Source organism: Oenanthe melanoleuca, chromosome 1 (assembly GCF_029582105.1).
Source record: "Oenanthe melanoleuca isolate GR-GAL-2019-014 chromosome 1, OMel1.0, whole genome shotgun sequence".
NCBI lineage: Eukaryota > Metazoa > Chordata > Aves > Passeriformes > Muscicapidae > Oenanthe > Oenanthe melanoleuca.
The window spans coordinates 54,249,178-54,264,996 of record NC_079333.1 but is presented as its reverse complement, the minus strand read 5'-3'; the positions used below and the strand labels follow the sequence as shown (position 1 = coordinate 54,264,996).

The 15,819-nt window shown below is 41.2% G+C and overlaps 1 protein-coding gene across 4 annotated transcripts in view; it reads right to left on the bottom strand.

Moving 5' to 3' along the window:
• ENOX1 (ecto-NOX disulfide-thiol exchanger 1) overlaps positions 1–15,819 on the bottom strand; it is a 350,623-nt gene that overhangs the window by 228,443 nt on the left and 106,361 nt on the right. For all 4 annotated transcript variants that reach the window (XM_056495979.1, XM_056496027.1, XM_056496009.1 and 1 more), the window contains exon 3: positions 11,549–11,626. The gene's annotated coding sequence lies outside the window, so the exon portion shown is untranslated. The remainder of the gene's footprint in view (positions 1–11,548; positions 11,627–15,819) is intronic.

The window sequence follows — 15,819 nt, the reverse complement described above, 5'->3', positions numbered from 1 at the left end:
ATCTTTTGCTTGGATGTAAACAGTTCTATGCATTTCTTTTTGCTCCAAATTCACAGTTGGTGAGAAACCATGGAGAAAAACATTGTAAGAGAATTTCCTAAAGAACAGAGTTAAAATTAATGAGTTTAAACAAAGGAAGTTTCTTTTACTTTAGGTTGCTTGGACTGTAAGAAGAACAGCAATCCACAAGGGAGAAAGAGGGGTGGGGGGTAGGTATATGTCTGCAAACTAAATTCAGACTAAGTTCTGGCCATCATCATGTGCCAGGGGTTTGGACATGTTTAGAGAGCTACAGGCTGCAACCTGCAAATTGGATCAATATGTTTCTTGCCTGATAAATTCCAGGAGGGAGATAATGGGTGCATTATTGGAGAAGATGGTTGTTGCCTTTCTTCTAGAGGACAAGGTGACAGATTCTCTTAAAGCAGTAACGGCTCTTTGCTTTTCCACCAAATAATGCTTTGAAAAGGAATGTCATTTCAAATCTTGTCCAGTCTATAACCTGTCTCAGCTGGAGTGGGGAAGAGAAGAGTTGGCAACACAGTCAAATTACTCAGATTTTCTTGATTAAGAAGCTAGTAATAATCCCAAGGGCAAAATGCTCCAGTCACATCAGTTGACTCTTTCCATGAAGGAAAACAAAACAAACATGAAGACAAAGGGACTTATGTTCCTCATTATACTTGTCATTTTCTACAGCCAAGCCACAGTGGCCTTGAATATTTTGTCATGCTATTGACACCCAAAGTAATTGACTCAGCTACAGACTATAACACAGCTAAATCTTACTGAGATCAAACTTTCTTCTTTATCTCACCTCTTGTAAGACCTAAAGTGATCATCTCCCATACTGAACAAGAAATATGAAAAACAAAGTACTGGGGAGATCATGCAGTCATGAAAGGTGAGATGCCACAAATACAGAAAATCAAGACAACAAGAACATGCAAAATTTTCAATTTTCTATTAGAAATGTTTCCACTAGTTTAAAAATTCACTTTTTTTATTGTTCGGTTTCTCTCCTGGGACAAGCTCCTATATGCTACCACACTGTGGAGATAAAACACATACAAATAAGGGGACTAAGGAGCAGGGATTTGCCTCTGGTAACAGCACTGCACTGAGGGATATAAAGTTCTCAGTGTTGGTGAGTAGCACAGAGCCTTGTTTCAGACCTATTCCCCCCTCCACCACATCCCCCCAGCAGCCCTAGTTCAATCACTTGCCTGGCCATACCCAGAACCATACCAGGGTCATTAAAAAAACCTTTTTAAAAAATGTTTCTTTTAATATGAATCATTTCTCAGTTCCCACTTAGAAAGAATCTGCTGAGCCTTTAAGCTCTGCCAAAGGGAGGGCAGCCTCTGGTGATGAGAGTGGAAGTGAGAGCTGGAAGGCAGAATGCTCCCAGATCAGATCTGTGTAATACGGTATTGAAATAATATAAAAATGCAGCCTAAGCACAAAGGGCAAGTCTGATTCTCGTTCACTGTGGTTATTTTTAACTGAACCTCTGCCTGTCCATCTATTACACCTTTCCTGGCAGAACAGGGGCAGTAGCAAACCTGAACCCACTTTTGAGCCAGCAGAAAAGTTGGAGAGAAGTCACAGGAGGCAATTTCATTACTGGAAGTTTAATGGAAACCAGCAGCCGGGCGGTGAAGCTGCACACAGGGAGAGGGAGGCAGGCAGAGCTGTGAGCTGTGCCTGGGAGCAGCCCAGGGATGGGCAGATGGCAGCCCTGCCAGCTGCCACCACACTGCCCCTTGCCCACAGGGACCTGAGGGGCAGCTGGGAAACTGAGGCGGCACTTTTAAGGGACAGGGGACACTAATCCATTCAAGGAGCCTTCTCTGCTCAAAGAGTACTTTGTTTCCAGGGCTCTGTGGTGCTTTAAATGTTGTGCAAAGTCCAGCATAGCAGGTGCCTGCATGGTGTGGGTGATGACACCAGCCCGCTGCGTGTTTGTCTGTTCTGGGCTGGAGACAACTGGAAGCCACATAAACTCCCCAGCAGTGCTGAGGCCAGGCTGAGCCAAAGCTGATGAACACTGCCAATCATGGCAATTTATTAGCTTGTACTCAGCATCTTCCTGACTGCCATACACAGCTTCTGGCTTGGAAAATGGACAGAGGGAACTCCTCCACTGTGCAGAGGTAAACCCTTAGCTGGAGGCTCATGGACTCCCACTGGGCACCCAAATCCTGGTGGACTGAAATACAAACCAAGGATTTCAGCTTTGGGGGAAATTCTGCAGAGGGGAGTACGAGTGGAGAGCTAAGGAAGTGAGGAAAAGCCTCTGAAAGAGCCACAGGCTGCTAAGTTAAAACCCTCCCCTTTGATTTAGGCTCCACAGGCTTAAGCACATTATGCATTCAGCAGTGAGACTGTCAGCAGTCAAGTGAATCTTCAGAATATGCAGTGAAACACCTCCAAAGAAACAAAACATGTCATGAAGGACATCTATGTTGATTTGTTGAGATTTTTTACTACTTTAAGACCTTAAAATACCAAATTGCACTTGGCTATCAGACACTGATTTTTTTTCTGAAAGCCCATCCTGTGACACTGAAGGCTGCCTGCTGACTATATGGCTCTTGACAGAGACAAACTTCCCAAACAGAAATCCCAACTCACTTCAACCTACACACAGAGCTACAGAGGTGCAAAAATCAAAGATGCATTAATGGTGGAAGGAAGGATTGCAGGAGTTACCTTTACAAAATCTGGAGGCAAAGGCCTCTAGCATTTAAGGGGAATGTTCCTGGAAGGATTATAGAAAGATCAGAGGCTCAAAATTCTTCATGCCCCAGAACAAGAGAACAACCAGATATCTCTGTATATCTACACTTCATTGGGAACAGATAGGGCATTTGATTGATCTCACTCATGTGTGACAGACACAAGAGCCTGACACGTCTGCAGAACTTTGGTCAGGATTTCAGAAACAGTGCTGAATAGCTCACACAACCCTCCAGTAAAAAATAAAATAAAAATTAAAAAAAAAAAAAAAAAAAAAAAAAAAAAAAAAAAAAAAAGAAAGGAATACTGGGCAATGGCATAAGAACTCATTGCAGAATAAACTATGTCTTTAATCTGTTACTCTGTAGTCATCTAGTCATCTCCCCTCTCTTCTACCCTTATTGCCTTGCCACCTCAAAAGAGTAAAAAAGCTGGGTGAAGAGAGTAACACTAATGATGGACTGACAGAAATACAGAACATCATGATTAACTAAAGTGAATTAGTTATTAACTACAGTGAGTTGGCCCTAAAACATTGCAGAATGGCATTATGAAGCAATTAAGTCTCCCTTAAGCAAAACACATGATATCAATCCATTTTTCAAACAGGGTGCCATATTTCAGTCAGCCCTCTCCTAGATTTAATACTTGACCTTTGTGCTCAAGATCCTTGGTCCCTCTGAAATGTTTTCTTTTCTTCTCTTTGGTGCAGGTTCTTGTTTCAATTAGATCAGGTCAGGTTTTCTCTGAGACTGCAAGAATAGGGACATCTGTGTGCAACCTGTCAAGTACTGTCATTATTACCCTCAACTGCTCTTGTGATTCTAGTGTCTCTGTGAAGTCCCATATTATGAAAATTGTCTTTCAATGCCCTCCCTCTAGTCTGTGTAACATTTCTGCATACTTTGTTTGGGGGCTGTAAAGCTAGGAAAATTTCCTAAGAAAATCACGAAGTGCAAAAGCAAGAAACCACTATTAGCAAGAGGGAGAAGAGAGATGGTTTGCCACACACCAGGAGGAAAAGCTATTTGCAGGATCAGTGGTGATCATAAAGCCACAAAAGTGAACACTGAAGACAAAGGAATGGCAATTCAGTTCATAATAGGAAAAAATAGATTAGAAAGAACTGAGATATGTTAAATTTTTTCAAATTGTCTAGGCCTTACAAATTTCACCCTAGAATACATATATCACTGACTGAGAAAATCTTAGAGCTGCTGGCAATTAACTTTGAGAGGTGAGGTCAGAAACAGTTAACTTAGCAAACACTCAGTGGAAAATAACCAAATAGGCTTTTCTTGCTATGCAAGACCTGAGGTTAGCCAGCAGAGCACAAGCTTCAATAGTCACTGTCACATGTGTGAATATTAGATTGGATATAAAAAGGAGAACGTTATCTACAAGACACAAGAGGGAATTTTCCTTTATTACTTTGTTTTGGAAAGAGTTCAACCATAACCTTAGGTGAAGTGTTGGATGCCACATTTTAAGGAGGATGTAACCAATTGACAGTGAGTACTCTTAAAAACATGACAAAAAACTGAAGGAATAATTTATTGATTAATGCAATGACAAAACTGGGGAAACATGACAAAACACACTGAAAATTTCAAATATGGTTGCAAGAACAAAGGGAATAACCAATTCCTCTTCATTGCAGGTAGAAGTAATTCACATGTTAAGAAAATAAAAAAGCATTTTTCTAATTGTAAGGATAATTAGGATTGGAATGAATTGCTTAGAGAATTTCCATCAATGGTGGTTCTCAGAAATGGGTCAGCAACAGCTCTAATGGGAAGTGTCAGTACAATATACAGCTGGAGGACCCTCAAGCTACTTCCTAATTTTCTAGGATAGTTCTAGGAAAAAACCTGTGGCTATTTAGATGAAGATTTTTTTTTTCTTTTTGTTCTAGGATATTTTGAGCAATGGTATGTATTATCTTTTCCTTAGTTTAACTGTTCTGAAGGCTTAAAGAGTAGCTTGACCCAAGATATTTTTTCATCCTTCTACTTTCATTTTTGCTGTTTGAGCAAAGTTGGTCAAGATTTCTCAGATTCTCACAACACTTCTTGAATTCAATATTCAGTGGTCTCTTGGGTTTTTTTTCTGAATGTGGGATCAATGACATTAGCAGGAACACATTCTTTCCTGAATGGCTGCCTACAGACATTTTTTTGGGTCATTTTTTCTATACAGTCAACCAACCATATCAAAGTTGTCATGGTTCCCTTCAAGTTTTGCTTTTTGATTCTGGTTAGCTTTTTAATTTGGGGCATCTAGTAGTCACTTTCTCTGTATTTCCCCATTCCTGAATTGATAATTGAGCCTAGAAACCTGAGTCATTATGGAGCAGTATATCTTGGGACTCTGAATCCCAGAAGTGCTGTATGTGTTATACACCTCAGCCTAGCAAGAAGGCTGGAACTTTACCAAAATCAAGACTTTGCCTTACTATTACTTATGATCTTGATTTGACTTTGCTCAGCTTTGAGATCTGAAGATGAACAAAGCTTGGTTCTAAATTAAGCTGATGTCAACGAGTTTTTACAAGGCTGACAAAAAGGAGCTGAATACTTATCACAGGCAATTTCTAATGCTGCTAGCACTGTGAATATATTAATTGCAGGATCAAACTCGCCATCATTCAGGAATTATGTGGCCAGTAGGACTAGGGTAGTGACCATCCCCCTGCACTCAGCACTGTTGAGGCCACACCTCAAGAGCTGTGCTCAGTTCTGGACCCCTCAGGTGCTGGGGCATGGCCAGAGAAGAGCAAGGAAGAAGGTGAAGGCTCTAGAGCACAAGGCTTATGAGGAGTGGCTGAGGAAGCTGGGCTTGTTTAGCCTGGAGGAAGCTCAGGAATTAGAGGAAATTTCTTCATTAGAAGAGTTGTCAAGCATTGGAATAGGCTGTCCACAGAAAACAGTGGAGTCACTATCCCTGGAGGTAGTTAAAAAACATGTGGATGTGGCACTTAGGGACATGGTTTAGTGGTGGACTCAGCAGGGTTGGACTTGGTGATCTTAAAGGTCTTTTTCAACCTAAATGATTCTAAGATTCTGTTATTTTCTCTCATATAAACTAATTCAAAAAGTCCTTTAATGTTTACTACCTGAACAGGTATTTTCCTACTTTAGCTAAAAAGCAAGAGAAAAGGACATAGCCCTGCCAATATTGTTCTGTGCTGTGGTGGGAAAAAAAATAAAGTTTTGGTTTTTTTAACTACTCATTGTGGTTGGTTCTTGGCCATATGAACAGTCCTTGTTTTTTAAGTAATATCTCCTCAAGTTTCACAGCTGTTTCTGGAGACTTGAACAGTAGTGGTGACAGCAGATTTCTCCTCAGCTGGAGAAGATGTTTTAACAGCCTTTCAGAAGTGAAATCAATTCATATCTTTCTGTATATGGCAACAGACTCTCACTGGAGCTGGAGCTTATGACTTTTATCTTACTGTGGCACCTGCTTTGGTCAAGGGGATTACTCCTCCTGGAAGGTGTCAATACTGATGGTGCTCAGCTGAAGAGCTGTCCTCTCTCTTCTATTATTATTATTATTATTCATGATGTGTGATTGATTCTTCTGAGGGCCTTAGGGGTACAAAACTTAGTTCTTTGCAGACTTTCTTTTAGAGGGACCTAATGGACAATTATTGTTTCTGAAATGTGCTAGGGCCACCATTTCACCTCATCTATTGTTCAGCTACTTCTGTGCAGGCAGAATGCAGGCAATGAAAAGGTGCAAGATGTGCCATTATCCATATGCTGAGAGCCATCAGTTGCACACTTAGTGCTTCTCCAACAGCGTCATTCATTACCCAGTATCATACTGAGAGAGTTTAACTGATGGGAGAGAGAGAAGGCACTAGCAGTGACTCCATTTACACACAGCTGAGGCATAATATAGATTGGGTTCATTTTAGCTGAGGGTGTAGCTCCATAATTAATTACTGAACTTTTAAATTCTGGGCTTATTTTACATAATTTGTATTATCTGAAAGTCGTATTGACTATATTCAGCTTCTTAATGCTGGCACTTGTATCAAGCATTTAGCAACACATGGAAGGATGAAGACAGGAAAAAAGTATTTGAAAGGGAACCTATTAGATCTGAAAATGTTTATTCTGAAAAATAGATGAACAACTAAATCAGCTACAATGTAAAGTCATTTTTCCTTCTAATATTTGAAAGATTACCATAAAGAACTGCTCTCTAGCTTCACTATAAATAAGAAAACAAATGGCTTCCTATGGAGCAAATAGAGCATAATGTGGATTTTAGAAATACCCAAGTGTTGTGTAGGTCTGGAAGAGAATACATGGGTTGGCACTGAAATATTCCTCACTGGAAGATTAGACAAACATCTCTAAAGGCAAATGAGCCAAATTATCTTTGGTGTCCCTGAGGTGTTCTTGACCACTGACACTGAAGATCTCCCTTCTTTTTATGTTATGCCTCAGGAAATAAGATAGGCAAAGATTATCATCAAAGTGCCCCTTTGAGGCAATGGAGTGAGGCAAGTAAAGAGCCTTACTCCTAACCTGAGCCTATGAAAACTTCGCTTCTTTTATAGTAAACAACAGGGAAGTATTTAATATTTAAGGATGTTTCTGGACTCAAGTTCCTCCAGCAGAGGACCATTCCTAGAAATACCTTGAAAAGATCTCAAAACACAAAATCCAGCAAAAGAGCAATCTGCTGTCTGGGTCGGCTGCTTGTTGGTTTTCCCTGCATACATATGAATTGCAGTTCCTCTGGCCTCAGCTCTTACTCAGGTGAGCAAACTGCCATTCTAGATGTTCTCATAATAACTTGTTCTGTGTCTTGCTGTGGGCAACAAAAAATTAGAGCTGGATGGTAACAGACACTCTGAGCCACCATTCAAATATGAAAATAACAAATGCATATAAAATAACTGAATTGTTGAGGTTGGAAAAGACCTCCAAGATCATTGAGTCCATCAGTTAACCCAGTATGGCCATGTGTACCACTAAACCATGTCCCTAAGTGCCTCATGCTCATGTTTTTGGACACTTCCACCACCCCCCTGGACAGCCTGTTCCAGCTGGATAAACCTTTCCATGAAGAAATTTTTCTCAGTATCCAATCTAAACCTTCCCTGGTGCAACTTGAGGCTGTTTCCTCTCACTCCACTGCTTGTTACATGGGAGAAGAGACAAATTCCCACCTCACTACACCCTCCTTTCAGGCAGCTGTAGAGAGTGACAGGGTCTCCCCTGAGCCTCCTTTTTTTTAGACTGAACACCCCTCAGTCACTTCTTACAAGACTTGTGCTCAAGTCCTTGCACCAGCTCATTGTGTTCACAACTAGATTGCACATGAGACTCATGATTTGGACACAAGAGTCTTTACAAAAGTCTTGAATCTTCCCTCCATGGCAGCTCTGTGAGATTCACTTCCCCCACCTTCCCATTTTATCTTCTCATATTTCCTTCAAGCATCTAGCTTACACATTTTCTCCAGCTACCAAACTATTTTGTTTCTGTCTTTTCAATAATTCAAATATATGCATCAAACGCACACATGGCATATTTCCAGGCAGTAACCTCCCCTCTCCTTCCTGCCTTTTTGTAGCCAGGTAATTTACATATAAGATGCACAAAGATAACTATGCTCCTCCACAGTCCTGGTTTGTGCACCAGCTCCCTCTGCTTTCTCATTTCAACCCTCCACTGGAACCTGTGCTGGCACAGCGAAGCCCTGAGCAAAGCAGGAGGACAGGGCAGAGGAGCCCAGCCCCAGGAGTCAGAGGCTCCACATCAGAACTGTTTTCACCACTTTTGTTTTTCTCTGCTCCATGTAAAACCAAGAAACTTGTTCCACCACAGGGGAGTCAAGGGCAAAGGTTTGAGGTCACCCCAAGAGGTATTCAGTGAAAACTTCAGAAACTCAAGCAATAGATTAATAAAACTCCAACAAAGCAAAAACAAGTAATAAAGATCTCAGGAAAACAGAGTCCTCTCTGGAGAACAGGTTGAGGGATCATACGCAGGAAATAAACAAGAGATTAAGAAAACGAGAGGAGGAGATACTTACAAATGACAAAAAACCCCTTGAAATTTGCAGTGAAAGATATGGGATACATGGAAATAGTTGACCCAGGTTAAACTAATTATTTAGCTAGATCACTATCCTGTTTCCATTCAACACCAATGGCAGACATTGCAGAGAAGTGGTACAAGAGATCCCTACACAGTTGCAGAAGAAGCTTCTCCCAGACCGCAGGCTGAGGATCAGAGAGTTTAGCCTTCTGTCACTGCTGCGCAACTGATGTAACTTCTTTATAAAGGTATAACATGAAAAATATATCTACGATGGCATTCTTATTGTAAATATTATCTCTGGCAATATCTTTTGATAATACCTCAGGGCAAGGCTTTCCAAGGGGAAATTACACCTTCTATCTCCTTTACAGTAGAACTGTCTTGCCTTTTAATTTAATTGGTTTTCCTTTGCTTCTGCATTATAATGAAGGAACAGCACACCCATACCCAACTACTTTATGCCACTTGATATATCCACATCCAACATGTACGTATATCAAATGAATATCATATTTATCCTCTTTTCAAATGGCACAATACTAATTTCTATGTACGTCACAATTTTCCAAGGAAACTTTTAAAATGTGTTTGAGACAAACGACTTGCCTAAAACTTTCTGCACATGGCAGCTGTTGATTGCATCACACTGCTGTTTGTATCACATTATTAACACACAGGCCCAAGCTCACTTTGCTTTGGCAGTTTTAGCAGTAACTCTTGGAAGCCTTTGGTGAGCCATGATTCAAACAACACTCACAGGCAGGTCTGCAAAGAAAGATTTTATAAAGCTGCTGTTGCTACCAGTAGAGTAAAATATGCAAATGCCAACACTGCAACTAGATTTCTCCCTTTATCCCAAATGTCTTCCAGTGGTTTGCACTTCTTTCTCCCCACCCCCGTCTAAGAAAACCACAAATTTTGCCAGAAGGAACATCATCATTAAGGAAAGAAGCAGTGCAGTCAAAGCCTTAGGATGACACAGATCATTCAACTACACTGTTCAATCATATTGAGAACTTATTTTTGAACAGAGAGCTTTCACTCAGCACAGGCCCAAGGCACCACATCACATTTGTATCTGCAGTATCTCAACCAGTCTGATGTAGGGCTTTTGCTCATTACAGAAGCTGTGCCCTTGTGTGAGGTTTACATCTAGGTTCAAAGAGTTTCTAAAGGGTCTTGGAGCTGAGCTGCCTTTAAAAGGTATTACCAAATCATAATAATTTCCAAGAATTATTAAAAGTTGTTTTGGATTCCTCTCATCTCCTAAACCCATCTGATTTTGTTTCAGGTTTACAGGCTACCTTCCCTGCAGAATTCCTAGACTAATAAAACAGTGTGTGACTACAGAATCAACAAGGAAAGCAGTAACACCCAAAGTACACCAAGGTAATCCAAGCAAATGAAATGCAGCATATTCCAAAATGAACATTTTTGGAAAACCATTATTTAGAACATACAATACCTACAGACCCTAAATGTGACTGATAGCAGGGTATGACCACCCAGATGGAAAAGTTGATTCCCACAGGTTTTTCTTAGCAGATTTCTGTAAAAATGCTGTTCAGTACTAGCTTTGAAAGCAGTAAGAAATCAAATTTTTTTTCTGTTATATAGCTGCATAGAAAAACATATTGAAATGCAGGGGAGTGTTTTCTACCCTCTAAATCAGAGTGATTGCTGGCCACACTATCATTTCAGCTGACAAGGACATAGCATTAGCTACAGGCTTCTCACCACTTCTTGCCATACTGACACTACAGGAGTCAAGCCATTATTATTATGCTCTTTTTACAGTCTCTTAAATATAAACTTTTTCTTTTTTCATTTTCGTAAACTTCCCATGAACCTGAGCTCCTCCTGACCCAAAACTCTACTGATCCTCTGCTAAGAACTCCTCTGAAAACACACACAGCTGTAACTGTGGTCAGCTGCTCACATATGAGCAAACTGGGTGGAAGCAATCGATTGCAGGGCCTTTTAGGGTAATGCAGCTCCAAAACATCCAGAAAGGCATAGCAGGGAGCAGAAAATGACATACAGGCCCAATTCCTTTCTGCAGTTCAACTCTGTAAACTGCAATCATTCACTTCGAAGGAAAGACAAATGGGTTACTCTACATCTGTACAACAGTAACAGAATAGAGTTATGTCCTAAGCATCTGGTGAGAAACAAAAATTATTTTTCACAACATTTTCTCCAGCATAAAATTAGTTTCGGTTTGCAGGCATTCAAGATAAAAAAGATAACAAGTCAGCACAGGGATCTCCATGCTGAAATACTGTCCTGGTTCCAGCTGGGGCAGGGTTAGTTTTTGCAATAGCCAGGATGGCTAGGACCCAGAAGTTATCCTGTACACCTCAGGTCACCTTCCAAGGACAGGGAGGAGGGCTTGGTCCTGGACTGGGGTATCATGACAGAGGGAGTGGACATGTATTGTCAGAGGTTTCCATGGGGTCAGCAAGAAGATTTCTCTCTCTTACACACTCCATCATTAGTATTGTTCTTGTTACTGTTCCTTTTCTTATCTCGTTGTTGTCTCCAAAAAATCCATGATCTTTCTCTTTTGTGACTCCCACTCTCCTCACCAGTCCACCAAGGGGAGAGGAAGAGGGAGGGAAGGAGGGAGCAAGGCAGGGGGAGAGGAGGGGAGTGAAGCAGCATACAGCTGGGAACACTAAATTGGGGAATACCATTCCTAAACCACGACAAATAGTCAGAACACAATACAGTTTACAGACCTGTACACAGGAAGGTAACTTCTCTGTGGCCCCATCACAGTATTTCCAAAGGAATGTTACAAATTCTCATGGCCAGTCCTGCAAAAAGTGGAAAGAAGAGTTAAAACCAGGAAGTTTCCAAAGGAAAGGCGAGTAGGATCAGCTGTCTCCTTGGATACACAATGCTAAAAGTCAGAGTAAAATTGGTATACAGGATGTTAAACATTTTTCACTACAGGAGCAGCTAGATCATAACAATTATATAAATATAGCAAAGTCCAAGTTAAATAAAATGCAAAGTGGTAAGTAGTTTTTAAAGATATGTTTCAGGATAAAAATGCAATGAATATATGGAACTGGATTAGAAGAAGAGAGAGAATACTGCACCAATTTATATTCCCTTTGAACTGTCTGTAATACAGACCTTAAAGTGCATTTTCAAACATATAGCATACCACAGAACCAGACACTCATTTCTAGCCTTGGCACTTCTAGGCTTTTGGGAAAGGAGAGCACAAATAGTCTAGTGGAATTGTGCCCTGTGACAAAGCATCTACTGGTGGGTTCTGCCCAACATCAATAAACAATTTTTTTTGCTTTAAATGAAGGAGAGGATTTCAGCAGTAAACAAATGCTTCACATCTTGCATGAATGCTTCAACAGAATCAAAGCAAACCTGTCTTTTCACACCTCCTGCAAGTGCTATTCCAAGTCAAAATACAAGTCATAGCCTGAGATCTATCAGCTGCTGTTTTCAATCATGACAACCATGATACCGTGATACGTAAGTGATGGTGACACACAAGACACTAAAGCTTCCTGAGATACTCCCCCCCTGGAATCCACACTCATTATGGGAAGGATAATTATCTGGGTATCCCTGAGACCAATTCTTGCACTTTTTGTATAAATATGACCTCTTGCATAAGACATGAAATTTAAAATCATCTCCTTCACGGATATCATTGAGTCATTCCATTACCTCTGGGACAGATATGAATTATGCATTCTTTGATTCTCTTTAAAATTTAGATGCACAAGGGGCCATGGAGAAATCTAAATGGTACTAAAAATACAAAGCATTCAAGAGAGAAACAATAACTTGTATGCTACGAACTGTTAGAGTGCTCCAAAGGCTCCCTGCCTGGTCAAGAAAAGCACATAAAGCACTGAAAAGTAACAGCAGGCCTCCATGCTAATGGCTGCTAGTGACAAGGGCTCACTGAATGTCACTGCTTCACATACTGTGTACTGTTCATCTCTCTTATCTGTGTGACCTCTCTTTTGAAATGACTGATGAAACTCGCCTGAATTAGCATCTTCGCTTCTGGGCACTTGCCACCTAGAAGGCATTTAGTAATATCTCTACTAAATATCAAAATAAAGCATGGGGGGGAAAAGATCATAATCTTAACAGAAAAAAATCACTATGTCTGTTAAAGAATACTCAGGGTGTAATGCAAAAGGGCTGCTTCTCTGAGGCCTCTTGGTTATTTTTTTACCTTGACACCCTTTAGGAGTACTGGCTTGTCACAATACATGCATTCACATTGCATACTTGGCTAACATTTTCATAATTGGTGTGAATAAAAAGAAATAGCTGTTACTGCAAGAAAAAAAAAAAGAAATGTGTCTGTTCTGATGCCCTGCTGCTATGATGACCTATTTCACACTAGCATCTGTTCTCTTCTCATGAACCACTCCAGATGTAAGCTGGCAAAACAGCACTGCAAGTATGTTACCCAGACGTCCACTGAGTGCTGCAGATGTTTTCTTCCATGCTTCACATTTAATGTGTGCCTGATTAATTTTTTCATTATTATCTCAACTACTTGGCCCACAGATTTTCCTACGAAGTTTGCAGAATCCAGGATTTAATTTGCAGCCATAAGAAGCAGCTCCCTTTGTGTAAACAGGCTCATTAATGTCTGGAATAACCAGTCAACAGAGCCTTGGTCTGAACTGCCAAAAAAAAAATGCAAACTTCAGTAATCTATTATGCCTTGATAATATTTGCCTGAGGATTTAACACAATGTTCATTTCAATTTCAAAATTACAGATGTTTGCAATATTCAGATGCATCAGTCTGACCAAAAATATTATGCCCGTTCTCTGCCTCAAGCCCTTGACCTGAATGAGGTTAGTGACAGGGATATGAATGACTTGAGTGGAAAATGAAACACAAAAGTAGTTTTATCGTGAAGTACAATATTTCTTCTGTCACTTAACCATTTTTTCCCCCTCAAAATTACAGGGTAGGCTGCAAATCTTCAAGGCTAGCAGTCACGACGACAGTCTAAGTGCCATTTAAAAGAATAATAATTTATGAGGCGCCTTGGTAGAATAGCAAAGGTCACAGAGTAAACTCCCCAGGGAGGAGAGGATGACAAAGGTTACAAAGATGACTAAAGACTCGCCTACAGAAAGGAATTTTCTTGGAAGGAAGATGTTTTCTTGCAACAGCTTCATCCCACCTAGCACACAGTTCCTCATCCAAATGAGCAGTTCACCTTTAAGTTAACTAAAAAGGCATTGCTTGCAAAATATGCTTCCAAAATTCATAGATTAGCCTTGGCCTTGTACCCACTGAAGTCTCACAGAAGTGCTGGCAGATGGAGGACACTGTGGGTCTGTCCCACAGGGCACGAGGGGATGCCTGATGATTGGTGTGATCCCACGTGGGACAGCAGGCTCGACAAAAATATATGGAGATTTTTGCGAGGCAGTCCCCTAATAAATGCAGCTTTTGTGGCAACTGGTACCATTTGTAGACCTCCAACAGATCACCACAAACTGGAGCAATTTCTCTTAGAAGCAGTGGAGAGGAGCTGGCCTAAGACACAGAGTTGTAAATGTGCACACCAGCCATCACGAAGCAGTTTGGGCAGCTTTTCCTTGCCACAGCTGCAGCATTCCCCTTCTTCAGACACTGCAAGTACAGAAAAAAATGGAAGCACGAAGACAAGCAGGAACAACTCTTCTTGGCACAGCTCCACTTTCTGCCAAAACATCTCCAGGCTCATAAAATAGACATGAACTGCTGGGAGAAGCTGATGCTGCAAACCTGGGAGTAACCAGAGGTGTCTACAAAACATCCGAGTGATAACTAATAGGTTAACCTGAAGCCAGCATGCAACACAAGACAGCTCACCTCTTCAGAAATGTGTGGCCATAAACATTTCTGAAACTGACAGTTTCCAACTGTTCCTGATCAGTTATGGGAAGTTTCTGCAGCTGGATCAATGGTTAGCAGTTGTGGAGGGGGCTGGCACAGCACTGAAGGGTACAGATGTAACAGGTGCTGGCAAAGAGGTGGTTATTGACTGCTTTGAGTATAAAGGATTATATTTAATTTCCACAGGATAATTGTGAGAGCCCGTCTTGCTGGTATTTGACCTCCCAGTTCATAAAGAGGTACCTGAGAAGCAAATGATCATTGAGTCAGATTACCTAAGGAGTGTTTGAGGACGCTTACCTGTTTTCTATGCTAAAATCAGGCAATTTTCTGAAGGGGGTGAATGCCACAGACATTCACAGTATATTCAATCCCTTGCTCCAGCAGTCCCTGGTCCATCACAACAGCCCATGAAGCCTTTGGCTGGCTGTTCAGATCACAGAACATTTCTACAGACCCATAACTGCATGCTGATGACAGCAGAGTGCCTTTGGGAGAGGGAAGGGCAGAAGGCAAGTGGAAGATGGGATGCAGCTGAGCAAGACTCCAACTGGAACAGCATCTTTTATCCTGCACACCACCTGCAGGAAGGAGGGAATGCCCCAGAAATGCTGCAAACACATCAAATAGCTCAGGCAGTGCCCACTCCTGAGTGCCAAATCCACTGGGTATGGTGCCAGGCAGTCCTCCTGAACCTGCCCAGGAAAGGGAACCAGCATTCCCACCATGGGATTTGCCTCACACTCAGAGCTGCTTACTCCAGAGCAGAAGCCTGCCCTCAGTGCCAAGCCTTGGCTCTACGTGAGGGGTTTTGTACTCTCCTGTGTTGGTTTTGTGTGCCTTGCCTTCCTTTATTAATTTTAAACAGAATGGGGGATGTAAATCCACCATTGGGGATATGTCAGTGTTTGCTCAACATGCTCTATGTACCTTTATTAATTTTGTATTGAATGGTGGATGTGATTTCACTCCGGGGGGAAATCAGGGATAGCAAAAGGTCTTTCCCACAGCAGGACAGCAGTGGGGAAGGGGAGGTAATTTCTCTGTGGGTTTATTTTGAGTGATTTATGTGCTTCCATGGTTTCCAAAGCTGAAAAATTTTGAGCTTTCATGAAC